The following is a 12,480-nucleotide window of genomic DNA, read 5'->3' as shown; positions in this document are numbered from 1 at the left end:
CAATTAAACCACTTAAGCTCAACTAATCATCATCCCACAACAACCAAATTAGCACATGCAACAAGTAATTAGTGACTACATTGAGGGTTTTACCCAAACCCTAGAATTTAGACTACTCACAATCCATGGAGGTTAAAGCAATTAGAGGTTTCAAGCAATTCATGAACAAGTTCAAACTAAGGATTAAGCTAATTAACAATCTAAGCATGCAAGAATTAAGCAAGTAATCAACAACAAAGTAAAGAGAAGTAGAAAAGATGAGTAAGAAATGGTTACTATGAAGCTTCAAAGTCAGCAACAATAGTGGATTTTGTCTTCTACAATGATTGAATTTGAATGCTTCCAAGCTAAAAATTAAGAACTAACTAATGATTTGAGAATTTAATGTTCTAAGACTACAAACTAAGAGGAAAGCTCTAAAAAAACTGCCTCCCCGTACAAATGAGCTCTAAAGGGGTATTTATATGACCCCCAAATAAAAAGGACGGAGAAAACAAGGAAGGAGTTCGACTGCAGGTCTGCACGGACGTGCCAGATTTGGCACGGACGTGCAAGGATAAGCACGGCCGTGCCAAGTTTGGCACAGACGTACAGGAGGGCCAAAATGGAGGCAGAAGCTTCTGCCAAGGTCTGCACGGACGTGCAGCTTTTGGCACGGACGTGCAGACTTGCACGGACGTGCTATCATCTTGCACGTCCGTGCAGGATGCCCTGCCTAGACTGCTTAACTTTGGGAAGCTATAACTTCTACATTTCTTGTCGGAAATGGACTTGTGACCAGTCGTTGGAAAGCTCTTGAGACGAACTTTAATCTCCAATTTGAATCGCTTCAAAAGGTTGATAAGATCAAAAGTTATGGTTGGCTGAAGTTGACGCTTACGCAAACGACCTTTCAAGGTTCTCCAAAAGCTTTTCATTTCCCTTTAAGGCATTCCTCCTTCTTCCTCCATGGCTCTATCAACCAAGCTTGCCCTTATCCTTACTCAATCATGCTTGATCATGTCCATAGTGCTAAAAATAGCTACATTACATCAAAAACACAAACAACCGGTGAAGCATGGATGGTACAAAATTTGCATAAAAATAGGATAAAAAATGAACTTTGATGTCGATTAATAACGAAAACAAGGTTCAAAAGTACCCTAAAATCATGCCAAATAACAAGTTATCAATAAGTAATGTCAAAAAAAAAAAAAAAAAAAAAAAAAAAAAAAAAAAAACATAAATAACAAAGTTAATCATCAATATGTATGTCAAGGTAGAGAATACATGCTTGGATTTCTTCCGTAAGAATTAACAGACAATAAGGGCTGATCTTTATCAAGGACTTCTTGATACTATTGACTGTGGAGAAGATTGTGCAGCAAATGTTAGTAAAAGAGTCATATTACCTACAACATTTATAGGTGGCCCTCGTGATCTTAAGAAGAGATATCTAAATGCGATGTCATTGGTTCAGAGGTTTGGCAAGCCTGATTTATTTATAACAATGACATGCAATCCCAATTGGCTAGAAATAAAACAAGAACTTGCTGTTGGAGAAGAAGCACAAAATAGGCCAGATATCATTGCAAGAATTTTCACAGCAAATTAAAGGTACTTGCTTTAAAACATTTAATTCGAACGAAAAAAGTGTTTGGAGAAGTGGCTACAATAATTTATGTTATTGAATTCTAGAAAAGAGGTTTACCTCATGCTCATTTTCTGGTTATATTGAAATCAGAGTTCAAAATCAAGTCCCCTAATGACTTTGATAAATATGTTTGTGCTGAAATACCGTCAGCTGAAAATGCATACTTAAGGCAAATTGTGATCAAGCATATGATGCATGGTCCATGTGGTCATTTAAATCCAGAATGCCCTTGCATGAAACATAAAGAGTATCGTGGGCATTGTAAGTATGGTTATCCAAAACAAAACTGTGATGAAACAAGAAATAACAATGATGGATATCCTCTGTATCGAAAAAGAGCTACATGTGATACTGTTAAAGTTCGGAGAGTTGAAGTGGATAACAGATGGGTGATTACATATAATCCGTATCTTTTAGCATATTTCAATTGTCACTTAAATGTTGAAGTTTGATCTACTATTGAGGCGGTCAAATATCTGTATAAATATGTTTATAAAGGCCATGATAGAATATCTTTCAATATTGTTCAGACAAAATATGGGTTACTTGTGCAGGATGAAATTGAACAATATCAATTTGGTCGATGGGTTTCACCTTGTGAGGTTGCATGGCGTATTTTTGGTTTTGATTTATAGAAATGTATCCTCCGATTTTACCTCTTCCTGTTCATTTGCCTAACTTACAGCTGATACAAATGAGACCTCATGAACAGCTTACGACAATTGTTTCAAATAATAAGCGTTCCAGAACTTATCTAACGGAGTTTTTTTAAAAATGAACTGTAAATCAGCTCTGGGAACAGGTTGGTTGTACAATGAATTTTCAGAACACAAAAAAATACAGATTAGAAGGTTAGCATTTGTGGGACCTTCTGAAGGTGAAAGATATTATTTGCGGCTGTTGCTTCACAATGTCAGAAGTCCTAAATCGTTTTGAAGATCTGTGAATAGTCGATGGTCACTTGTGTGACACTTTTCAACAGGCAGCACTTAAGCTTCGATTATTGGAAGAAGATGATGCAATTGAGCTTTGCTTAACTAAAGGATGTGCTATTAAAATGCCCCATGTAATTCGAAAATTGTTTTCCACATTGCTCATCTTCTATCAACCTAGTAATCCTTTGTCTCTATGGTTAAAATATTATGTTTCTTTGTCAGAAGATTTTTAATATAAATATCCTATAGATGCAGTAAGAGTGAAACAACTTACTATCAAATCAATTAAGCAGTATATTGAGTCAATGGGAAGTTCTTTGAAAGCTTTTGGGTTAGATAATTTAGTGGAAGATGATGGTGATGCTATACATGTAACAAAAGACATTGAAGATGCATTTAATGCACCAATACCACCAGAATGTCTGGAATGTAAAGATAAGCTGAATCTGGCTCAACGAATTGCATTTGATGTCATAATGGATCATGTTACAAGACAAAAGCCTGGTGCCTTTTTTTTATAGATGGTCCTGGTAAAACAGGGAAAGCTTTTTTATACAATGCTCTGTATGAAGAAATAAGATCAACGAATAAGATTGTTTTACCGACTGCAACTTTAGGCATTGCTACAGCTAATATTCCTTCTGGTAGAACTGCACATTCACGCTTTAAAATACCTTTAGATCCTTTTGGCTCTCTTGTTTTTAATGTTCCTAAGCAGGGAAGTCTTGCTGCACTTTTAAGGGAAACAACCTTACCATTTGGGATGAAGCTTCAATGGCTAAGAAAGAAAATATTGAGTCTCTTGATTTATTACTTAGAGATATTTGCAATCCAAATGTGTTTTTTGGAGGCAAATTAGTTGTTTTTGGTGGGTATTTCAGGTAGGTTCTTCCTATTGTTCCACACAAGACACAACGAGAAGCAGTTGTTGCGAGTTTAGTTAGTTCTGCTTTATGGCCACAACTATTGAAGTTTAGACTAACTGAAAACTTAAGAGCCAAACATGATCCTTCATATGCTGCTTTTTTGTTGGCACTGGGAAACAGTGAATTGCAAAATAGTGAAGATGCATTAGTTGAGCTTCCATCTGACATTATTAAGCCTTGTGATACTGGTACAGCTGACGATGTGCATCTTACTGCTGTAGCATTTCCAGAGATGGATATGCCTCCATTCAATTCGGATATTTTTACTACAAGAGCTATATTGACACCGATAAATGAGGATGTTAATGCCATTAATTTAAGCTTGATTGACAAATTTCCTGGTGACGTAGTGGTATATAAAAGCTATGATACAATTATTGTTGATAATTGTGCCATTTACCCTATTGAATTTCTGAACAAGCTAAGCCCCGGTGTTATGAGTCCTCATGAGCTCGTGCTAAAAGTTAACAGTTTTGTTATTCTTTTTGAGGAACATTCTGCCATCATCTGGCTTATGCAATGGAACAAGACTTTTATGCAAACGGTTCTTTCCTAATCTCATTGAGTGCGTAATTGCTGTTGGTCATAACAAAAGACTGCATGTATTAATTCCAAGAATAAACCTATGTCCATCTGAATCTACGGGTTATCCTTTTCAGTTTCAAAGGAAACAATTTCCTTTGAAACTCAATTTTGCAATGAGAATCAATAAATCTCAGGGGTAAACACTTAGTAAGGTTGTGATTTATCTTCCACGATCGTGTTTTTCACATGGTCAATTATATGTTGCACTTTCCTGAGCTCGTTAGTCAGCTAATGTCAGTGTAGAGGCTAAAACTTAGCAACAAAATTCGACTCATGTGAAAAATATAATATCTTATGATATTCTTCGAATGGAAGGCATTATTTAGCTGTATGGATAGGTAATTCATCATCAGTTTTTTGATACATATCAGTTTAGATAATATGTATGTCTTCTTATAAACAACTTTGGGGTGTTCAAAATGATCTGAATTTAGTTTTTTTGGGAAAAAAAAATTGCAAAACAAGGAAGTTCAAAAAAGTAATCATTCTGTAAGTATTCTTTTCTTCAATGATTTATATACTACTTCAAACTACAAGACTATTTTGATTTAGAAATATGTTGTTCTATGTTGATATTGTTTATATTTGACAAAAAACTCTAACAACTGCTACCTTGTACTATTATGTTTTTGCAGTGATACAGCAGCTTGAAATTTAGCTTATCAGTATAAGTAGTAAATTCCTAGGTTATTTGTTAGTTAAAGTAATTTACATCAGCAACACATCCAAAAACAAAAAAAAAAAAGCAAAATAAATAGTCAGCTTGTTTTGCATTTCCTCAATTAATAATTGTAAAAGTAAATTGTAGACATTTTATCTATAAAAAAATTTCAGTGTACAATTTAATTCTTTTTAAATGGAACAAAAATCTCTCTAAAATAAGTGTCTCTTTAAAAAAAAAAAAAAAAAAAAAAAAAAAAAAAAAAGAGGAGACAAAATTAACTGTTATATGCAGAAATAACTATGCATGCATGCATGTTCTCAAAAAAAAAAAAAAAAAGTGAAAATCACTGTTACAGACTACAGTAGCTTTGCATGCATCGTTTTTCTTTCTTTTTTTTTTTTAAAAAAAAAATATAGAAAAAAGAGGAAAATAATTACATAGTCATTACTTAATTCTTAATATAAAAGCAGTGCTAAGCTTCAGTTTCATTCTCATACCTAAATATCCAAATTTAGACTTATGCTACACAAAAAAAAAAAAAAAAAAAAAAAAAAAAAAACACATTAAGCATTAGCTAAGTTGTACCAGATTCTACTCTAAGCATTTAGTCATCTGCTCTTTCACAGGTATGATTAGTGCATAAATTATGTTCAGTCAATTCATGTTTACATCTTAAAGATCTACATATGTTGCTATTATCGAACCAATGGTAAATTTTGTATTTGTTACAGACAGTTTGATTTTGCATGATATGAGCTTAAGTTTAATGCTATCTATAAGTTTCAGATTATATATGCACAAATATTATTGATTTAAGCTCAATCAAAATCTATTCAAGTCATGCAGTAATAAAACTTATTTACTTGTACCACTAAATTCTTAGCAAATTATAGAAGTTAGATACTGTAGAATATGAATTATAGACTGATAATATCTTGAATTTTAACATGTTGCATGCATAATTATTACTGATTTTAGCTTAATCAACATCTATTTAAGGTATGCAGTATGAAACTTATATATCTAAACCATTAAAGGCTTGACATATTATAGAGATTCTACAAAATTAGAAGTTAATTAGAACAGGTTATATCAGAGTGCTATCTACATCTTAAAACATTCTATTTATTGCCTTCATTACACATATGAATTGTGAAAGTGCTTAAAAAAACAGGTTATTTTTTGTGTGATAATAATATCTATAGATCTAATAAGACATGCATGAAATTTAGACTCTTTCTTACTACTATTTCAATAATAATATCAATTATGACAGAGATGCATGTAATTTAGTTTCTTCCCTATCATATCAATTTAAAATTTATGTTACAATTGGATTCTTATATAGATATCATTGTTTACAGCACACTTTCTACATTATTACCATATTAGTTACTAATGTGGTTGCAAATTGAATATGATTTTCTCTGATTATGTTTGAAATATGTTACACAGAGGACATTTTCATGGCGCTTCAACGAAAATTTCTAGACGAAATCGACAAAACAACAAAAAATTATAAGGTGAAAGTTAGGGTTTCAGAAAAAGGTCGTCCGCAAACATCAGAAAAAAAAAATATACGATACTAGTATATGTTTCTGCATGATGACAAGGTATATCAATTTGATTCATCATACATAAAAAAGTTTAATTTTAAAACTGCACAGCTTAATCAATAATCTAAGAAAGTGTACATATTCTTGCTTTTTACAGAGAAATCGAATGAAGATGACATTTTTTGGTGACTAAATTCAAGCATACTGGGATGTTATTAGCTTGTGAGGTAATTATGAAATAGCTGATGATGTAGCAAGGCACCTGGATGCACAATGGAGAGCTAGGGAAGATGATCTTCCATTCCATTTGGCATTAGGAAGCAAAACTGTCATTCGGTCTTTAGATCCCAAAGGAGAATCAGTTACCCTAGATATCAATCACTTGCTTTTATCCCAAGCATTTTTGTTGATGATGAAAGACATGGTAAACAGTCCATATGAACTACAAATATATCCATCGAATATGCCAAATGCATTAAAGAAGCACATAACAAATTATATATATATATATATATATATATATATATATATATATATATATATATATATATATATATACATATACACATTTTTTTTTTTGTGTTATAGATATTCTTGTGATAGTCCTCTATGTATCAGAGGAACCAAGGAAAATTGTGACTTCATCGAACAAAGAGACATCTATTCGAGACCTCATGGTGATAGACCACAGGTAATTGCAGTTACAATCTAGCAAGTATTTCTGCATTAATAACTTTTCATGTTATCAATACAAACTAAGTATTATAAATATCCTAATTTCAGTACTGATCAGCCGATGAAAGTATGTACTTGGAATGATCTTGCTGGAGAACAATTTGAAATGACTGTTTCAGACAGTGAATCTTTTAAAGTAATTGGTATCATAGCTTTGCATCCTATTACCCGCCAAGGTAAGACAACAGGTTAATTCATTTTTTTATTCCACAATGTAACACATGTATAAAATAACAAAATCAGAACACAAATATTGACATCCTACAAATTGTAGGATTTTTGCTTGAATCAACCATGTCTACTTTTATAATGAAGGACCCTAAAGGTGACAAGGCAGAAGCTATAGCTAAATGGTAAAGTTCTACAGAATTGCTTTCGCTAATTGTATAGCGATGTATACATAATTATTGATAATGCCATAAACTTCTAACATTTTCTTTTCCCTAATAATAAATAGGGCAAAGAAACATCAATATATGCTAATTTATCAACAGCATAGAGTCAAGGCTGCTTGCAATCCAACAGTAGAAAGAACTCTAACAACTAAAGGCAAAGAAGGTACATTTCTGGAATATAACATCGAATTGATTTATAGCATCAACACACACATCGAATTGATTTATAGCATCAACACACACAACTAGCACTATGACAGTATATACAATACAGTCAATAGGTACACTTCCACAGCAAGTTTTCTGGTTGAAAGTTGTTACTAATGATGTAGAGTTTGAAAGATTAAGAGCATACATAAGATGCTCTTATTGTGGTAAATGAACACAGCTTGCTCTTGAAACAGTCTACGATTGCATAGCATGCTCAAGAAAAGAGATATATGCTGCTTATAGGTACCATAAAATTAGTCACACCGCTGAACATCCGAATTTATGTATTGTCAGATATGAAACAAAGCTAATTTTGTTACTTACAATGTACAGGGCAACAATTACTTTCAACGTCTCTGACGAAACTAGAGCATTAGAGCTCACTGCTTTTACAGATGTTTGTGAAAAGCTCTTTAGCATGCCGGTTGAGGCCATATACGAAATGAAGATGATGGTATACAACATAATTTACATGAATTATGAACTTATTGCTTAACTCCGCGTTCACTATAATTTAGAAATGTGTTCTCCACTTTAATTTTATCTTGTATGTGATTAGGAACAAACTGACAAATTCCAGAAGATTGCTTATCAATTAGCAACAACGCATTTTCTAATCAAAGTTGGACTTACAACTGAACTGGCAAAGAACAAGGTCTTGCAATGGGGCCTTAAGAGTGTGGAAATGGAGGACACAATAACAACTACCAATGGACAGAGTAGCTCAATAAATGCTGATTCAGGATCTGGAACCAAAAATGCAGCAACAATCACCAGCACAGAAGCTGCTAATGTCGAAGTGAGTGATCAAACTTCAGCTCAGTCAAAGGAACATATAAGCAAAACCATTAAAAAGGAAGTGCTGTAAAAGGTTGATCTTATATACTTCAGCCAAGAGGGAGAAGATGCCTGTGTTATTGCTGAAGATTTGGATGCAGCAAATCAGAACACCCAAAACAACGTTGGAGATTTCAGCAAGAAACGAAAGAGATTTGAAATTGAAACAGAATCAGATGTCAATAAACCGTTAGAAGATGTGATGGAACTATCAGTCCAAGTTACATCTACCAAAATAGCCATTGCTAATGCAAAAGAAACTAAACAGGCTCTCTAGATGCAATAAAGGGCAAGGCTATTAGGTTTGAGGAGCTGGTAAGTGTTGATACTATGCCACGCGTAGTCAAGCAGGAGAAGGAAAGCAAACGTCGGTCAGTTAAATTTCAAGATGATGATCAAAATAATTTCTAGAATCATGAAACTATTGTCTCACCAGATCAAGTCAATAACAACTTCAAGAACTATCAACAATCTATAAAATATTAAAGTTAAACTAATCATATTTTGTAATATGTGGCATTAGTTAGGAACAAGTATACTATAATTACTTGTTCCTAACTAACACCACTTATTAAGGTATTAGCCTTAGCTAAATACCTAAATTTTTTGCAACCGGCTAGGAAGTAACTCAAACATACAATGTTTTTGGATATCAAGTCTGTCATAATGGCTACGTAGTAAGCCATATATGTAAATAGGTAACCATCTATTGTGTTAAGAAGTAACCATGTGAAACTAAGCAGTTATGTACATAGTATGCTTAAAGGGGTAAGACATGGTTTATCTTATATAAATATGTATGCTCGGTTTATCGTATTTCGTTTTCAACTTTAAATATATATATATATATATATATATATATATATATATGTTATGCATTTAAATAACGCACATAGGATTGGCATATTCTAACTATATACATTCTTCGAATTCAACATTTATAGGTTGCGGTCTAGAATCTATGCTCTGGATTTACATTAGTTTAATTCAAAAGACACTACTGATATTTCATTTATCAAGTTTAAATATTAACTTGCATTAATTTGTCTATGCAATCATAATCTGATTTCAAGCAAAGGAAACAAGATAACCTGGAAAGTTACTATAGATCTTTAGCACAAACAAAATATGTCAAATACTTACTGATCAGACACATCCTATTAGCAATGAGTATATAATTTATTGTTAAAGTATCTTAATTATATTCAAACATATTTGATTAGATTTAAAGTAAAATATAACTAAAATTAAAGATCCATAATATTCCTCAGTCCATTATGACCAAAACAGTCTTATCTTATTTCAAACTTCAATGCATTTTGACCAAAAGCAGATATATTCTATTTTTACTAAAACTTACATTTGACTAATTTAAATAGTTAAATCTGTAAAAAGAAAATTAGTTAAATACTTTTCCCAACAAAACTTGTTTTATTAGCAATTAAAATAGCAATTTCAAATTTGTATAAAAGCCGAAATATAGGTATATACACTTTACTCCTGGCTGAAATATCTTCAAATTCCACAAACAAAAACTAGTAGAAATGGAGCTATCAAGAACAACTCCATGATTCAATGAGTGACACTTGCAGTGTGCTTCCAAGAAAAAATAATAACGTAAGGGAAAGCACACTGCAAGTATTACTCATTAAATCATAGGACTGTAAAATATAGCTCATTGAAGCATAGAGGTAGGCACAGATCCATTGCCTTCTGAAAACAATTCTTTTCATGGCCTCTCAAAGACACAAGTCAGGAGTGCAACCTATCATAATCGAGCTACAACCAAAGCTAAAGTCCAATACATTTTTATCATGTGGATCCATATTCTATAACAAACTCATATTATAGGTGAGTTCTTTGAAAATATATATTTTATGTGTCTGAGAAATATATAGAAAGCTTTTTTAACTTTTAAAGATCTAAAAAAGAATCTAAGATACAATAGACAATGTAAGACCAAAAAAGCAAAAAAAGTATGCTAATCAGATATCAAACATCAAACTGAAAGTCAGATAAACAAAATGGAGCTGGTTTATCTGCAGCGTGACACAGACAAATAATTCTAAAAGTGTTAAAGACTGGAAATTCGATATACTTTAAAACTAAAACAAAAATCCAGTATGCTAAAATAGAAAGCTAATGAATTATCAAACTTTCCTACACTCTTGCAAAGTATCTTTAAGATGACAATCATTTTTCAATTATGGTTAGCCAATATCAAATAAACTGTTAATCTTACAATGAATACCTGTGACACACAATTCCTTAAACTGACAGCAAATTCATTCCATTACTTGTAACAAATCTCTTCATTAAATTTTAAACAATAAAATTCCAACAGAAAATAAGTGCAGGATCATACATATAGTTCAGCACAATCACTGCACAATCCTCTTACAATCAATCTCAGAAGAAAACAAAAGAACAGATTCACAAGTCACCACCTTAAAACAACAACCTTACACACCACACTAACCTTATTAAGCTCTTTACAAAGACATAGCTAAGTAAAGAGAAATTCCATCCTACTAACATAAATTCTTAAACAGAAAAGTTAACACAATAGAATCTCCTTTTCTGTATTTAATCAAAGCACCTTCATCTACTTGAACATTATATAGCGATCAATGAACTGTTTAACACCATTCTTTATGGCACATTGAGTTCAAGACTTTCAGCTGCACATTGAATTGTGTATCAAAATTCTGGAGAATGACATTGGTTGTCTCATGAAAATCACTGCAATGCTATTTAGCAAAATCGAAAGGAACATTCTGCCAAAAGAAAAACGCCAACACAAGACCAAATAAATGCTACAGAAACACAGAAAGGAATGAAAAAAATAAACTTAAAGTTAGTTAATGAGAAACATACTATAATTCCTTGTTCAGCATAAGCTTTAGAAAAAGTAAACAGAAAAATGATCTTCATGACAGGAAGCTGCAAGCTTAGCAAGCCAAACATTAGTCTCGATCATTTTAGGTGACAGTCCTTGAATAGCAGGCTTGCGCCCACGTCTTTTCCCCAAACTACGAGAACCTTTGTTATGTCCTGTTCTTTTCAGCTTCCTACTTTCCCTAGCAGTATGAATTTCAACATTGAATGAACTATCCCCTAAATAAGTAAATCTCAAAGCATCCCCAATATCTAAACCATTATCTTCCACAAAATCCGACCATCCTGCATCAAAATATGTTCCCCATCCACTACCACACTCTTCATGCACTAAAGTAACAAACCAGGATTTACCATCACCATGTAATGACAATTCAATGTTTAAAAATCCGTCATCCAGCACATCTCTAAAGCCATCAGGGATACTCTATTTATACATAAAAAACCACATATTAAAAAGCAAGTACAAAATTATAGATCACACAAAAAATAACTAATCATCAACAAACATTTAACCACAAATGAAGAAAAGAACATATTTACAAAAATACACTTAATATACAGAATTTTGTTGAACACAAAATAGCAGCAACACCACAAAGAAAATACATTCATACCAACTTTTCATGCTGCTCATTATCGTTTTCATAGCGGGCAGTAAACGAAGCTGGAAACTCAGCCATAAAATTTCCTTACGAAAAAAATTGCTAATCTTTAAAGGAATTAAAAATGATACTTTATAAAACAGCAAATTTCAATACGCCTACTATCCTTACCAAAGGAATTTTATATATAGGCAAAGATAACACTTTGAAACTATTATATCATTAATTAGATTTTACTAATTAAAACAACATTGCACATACATCTAACACTTTGACAACTAACCTTGACAATTCAATTCTGACCTAAGATTCAATATCATCAATAATAAAAATAGCAAGTCAAACAAGTGTCATAACAGTCATTATTAATAGCATTTATTTATTCCTTACAATGTTCCAAAAAAGAATGTTACTACTATTGCATTTAATCTATACTATAAGATAATGCAATCTACTTAAATATTATTCCAATTCTAACAACAAAAAATAAATGCCATAATC

This window comes from Chenopodium quinoa, unplaced genomic scaffold, assembly GCF_001683475.1.
Source record: "Chenopodium quinoa cultivar QQ74 unplaced genomic scaffold, ASM168347v1, whole genome shotgun sequence".
Taxonomy (NCBI): Eukaryota; Viridiplantae; Streptophyta; class Magnoliopsida; order Caryophyllales; family Amaranthaceae; genus Chenopodium; species Chenopodium quinoa.
The sequence above is the reverse complement of the archived record's forward strand: the minus strand, read 5'-3'. Positions refer to the sequence as shown.